Source organism: Myotis brandtii, unplaced genomic scaffold (genome assembly GCF_000412655.1).
Source record: "Myotis brandtii unplaced genomic scaffold, ASM41265v1 scaffold4001, whole genome shotgun sequence".
In the NCBI taxonomy this organism is placed as follows: domain Eukaryota; kingdom Metazoa; phylum Chordata; class Mammalia; order Chiroptera; family Vespertilionidae; genus Myotis; species Myotis brandtii.
This window is the reverse complement of record NW_005365380.1, coordinates 4,147-7,444: the sequence shown is the minus strand read 5'-3', so window position 1 is coordinate 7,444 and position 3,298 is coordinate 4,147. Positions and strand designations below refer to the sequence as shown.

General features: G+C 39.0%; 1 pseudogene; it reads right to left on the bottom strand.

Moving 5' to 3' along the window:
• Positions 1-343: 343 nt before the first annotated feature.
• LOC102258253 lies at positions 344-2,219 on the bottom strand (annotated as a pseudogene).
• Positions 2,220-3,298: the final 1,079 nt, after the last annotated feature.

The window sequence follows — 3,298 nt, the reverse complement described above, 5'->3', positions numbered from 1 at the left end:
GTTATTGCATCTGCCAAGGAATACTGCAAACGTTCCAGATGCACTGGGTGCTGCCAGCCCACCTCTTAAATTCAGGTGTATCTGCCCCAAGGCTAGCATTCACACACTGAAACAGGACAGCTATAGGGTCAGGTCACCAGAGGAAAAGGTAAATGCCACATCTCCAACCATCTAATTATGGCCTGAAAATAGACTGTGTTTTTAAAGAAAATTATCTAGCTGCCCCAGTCCTTAGATAAGGAAATGTAGGCTATTAGGGTAGCAGCTATTTAACCTGCAAAGCTCTGATCATGAGAAGAAAAGGAAGTGGAGGAAGGAAAGCCAGGATATGTTTAAAATCGTGTTTTTTTCACTGTTATCACCATTTATTTGACAATAGTTGGTTTAGTCTACAATTTTAAGGCAAACATACTAATGCATTTGCTTTTCTTCAGAAATTATACTTAGAAAGATTACATAAAGTCTGTCCCAAAACTTCTAAGAAATATTCATTAATTAAAAATAAGTCTGATTAAGATGCTTTACCAGGATACATGAATGAACTAAGGTGGTATTCCATGTTTCCTTAAAAACAAAATTCAAAAAAAGGTAGTGGCAATCTTTATCTTGTTTGAAGAATATATTTTGAAAGGGTTAAACTTCAGAAGTGACTTAAAGGTAAGTAAGGTTGGCAGCCATAAGGAATACTATTCATACAATAAACAGAGCTATAGAAGCTACTGTAGAAAAGGACTGAACTTTGGGCTTTTGAAGAGAAGGAGCGCAGGAGGAGCAACCCCTGTCCCGGGGAGCTGCAGGTGCGGGAGGTGGGAGGGCAGCGCCCACCATAGGCCGTGGGCCGCACCACTTTGTGGTTTCTCAGAAAAGAGGTGAGTAGGTGCACGTTGTCAGCTGTTTCTTTTGTTTCCAGTGAGCAGTGAATGCCGAACATCATGAAGAAAACAAACGTAAAATCTGAAGGAAGGCAGCCCTTTTTGACCCCGACGGTGGGGTGTGGCTTATGTGTCTCCATTTAACACTGCCAGGCAGTTCTGCAGCAACTGGAGGTTACCCTAAACAGGAAGGGAGAGTCAAGTATGAAGTTCAAATAGTTTGGGAGAGTCTCACTCAAAATATAAAAGTACCTTGTTTTGCAGACTCTGATATTTTTTCAAATTTCTGACAACATAATTGTTGGGACGTTTCTGCCTGTAAAACATCTTTATTTTTGGCTCTTGCTTTATCCAGTGCTTTATTAGCATTTTCATAATCCACTAGTGACCTAGATCTTCGATAGAGGAGATCCTTAGCAGCTTGAGATTCTCTTAAGTAATATTTTAAAAGGTCAGAAAGTTTGAGGTCCTCATCAGCAGACACTCGTGCTTCTATTTTTCTCGTTTTATCAAACAGTTCTGAAACTTTGAGAAAAAATTTGCATATATCTGTAGAATCCTGAGTTCCTAAAGCATATAATGAAGAACCAATTCTATTGTAATTGTCTGCAGCACTTCTGTGGGATCTTGTTATCCTATCAGATTTAGCAGATGCATCTTTAACTCGGTTATGATATTCTAAAAGGAATGTTCGCTCATGCTCAAAGAAATCATCTGCATCCTTTACTCCTGAAACAATTGCTCCATCTGCTGATTTAACCATGTTTTTAAAGAAATCTTCAAGTTTCTCTTTTTTATTTTTTCCTCACACACTCAAATCTTGATTATATTCCAAGAAGACATGGAAATTTAAATCTTTTCTCAAAATAGGATGTGCTGCCACACGACACAGGAATACTTCATGCATTGCAACATTCTTCTTGAATATTGCCAAGTATTCAGCTTCCAGTTCCTGTTTCATCTTTGTGAATTCCTCCTTTGTCATGGACCCTTCTCCTTCTCCAAGCTTCTGTAGTTTTTCCCTTGAAGCATCAAAATCAGGTCTGGTGGTGCTGGTGGGATAATGTAACCTGCATAGTCTTCATTTCCAACAGAGGAATCATGAAGCCAGATAAATTCCTCATGTTGTCAAATGACGGAAAACTCATTTTGTTTAAAATTTGGCAATGAACTCTTTGTGTGAACAGTGAATTTTACTTTATCTCTTTCACTAAGAGCATCAGAAATGTCCACTTGCAGAGCAGCATCACTTTGAAGATCTACATTTATTGCTGTAAGTCCGCGGCCCTCCTCCGAGAGGAAGTCAGGGCCGTAGTCCAGGCCTTCCATCATGGCTGCTCCGAGGCCAGGGCCCGTTTTGTTTTTTAAATATATTTTTATTGATTTCAGAGAGGAAGGGAGAGGGAGAGAGGGATAGAAACATCAATGATGAGAGAGAATCATCGACTGGCTGCTTCCTGCATGTCCTCCACTGGGGATCGAGCACATAACAAGGGCATGTGCCCTTGACCAGAATCGAACCCTCTATTCTTCAGTTCGCAGGCCGATGTTCTATCCACTGAGCTAAGCCAGCTAGGGCTGTTTAAAATTGTTTTAAAGCTAATAAATGATAATTCCTATTGTAAATCTCTAAAGGTGAGCATTTTGATAAGAGAGTGAAAACTTGAAACCCCAGGGGAGTGAAATGTTCATTGCTATGACACTTACCCTAGTCTATCAGTGTTATGTTCTAACACATCTGGGAAGCCTGTGCTCACAGGCTTACATCTGGGCAGGTAGAGATGTGGATTGACTTCCACAAATAATTGTGATTCTTCATCTTTTGCAACTTTCAATCTTTTTTATGTATTACCATAATGAAAATATCTCCATTTTTTGGATTATACAATTAAATGATGCTAACTATAAAAACCATTCAATGAACACAAGAACTATACAGGAGAAAATGAAAATCACTTATAATTTCATTTGTCAGAAACAAACTTCATTAACACTGTAGCGCTATAGTTCCTTCAACAATCTTTTCTACGTCTGCAGACATGTATACATATCTTTAAACGTCAGGTTGAATTGTACCCAGTGTTTTGTTCTAACCAGCTTGTTCCCTAAACTCAACATTGTGGGCATCTTTCTCTTTTGCACATCATCTTTGGCCAGTAGCAGATGTATATTTTAATGTCTACTGAATTGTTCCATTCAGTAATAATCCACCAAATGTACATTCAGGAATATTGTATTATATAGACAGTACAACAAAATACTTGGAAGTGAGACTGTCCCGGAGAATCTAGGATAAGATTCTTCCCTTCATTAACTGATGGTTGCTGTTCTTTCTCTGTGTTTGTAAGACTGTTGCAAGTTCCTTGGTACACCTGAAACAGTGCTATTTCCTCCCAAAGTGTCTGATCCCTTTTGTAGTCCCTTAG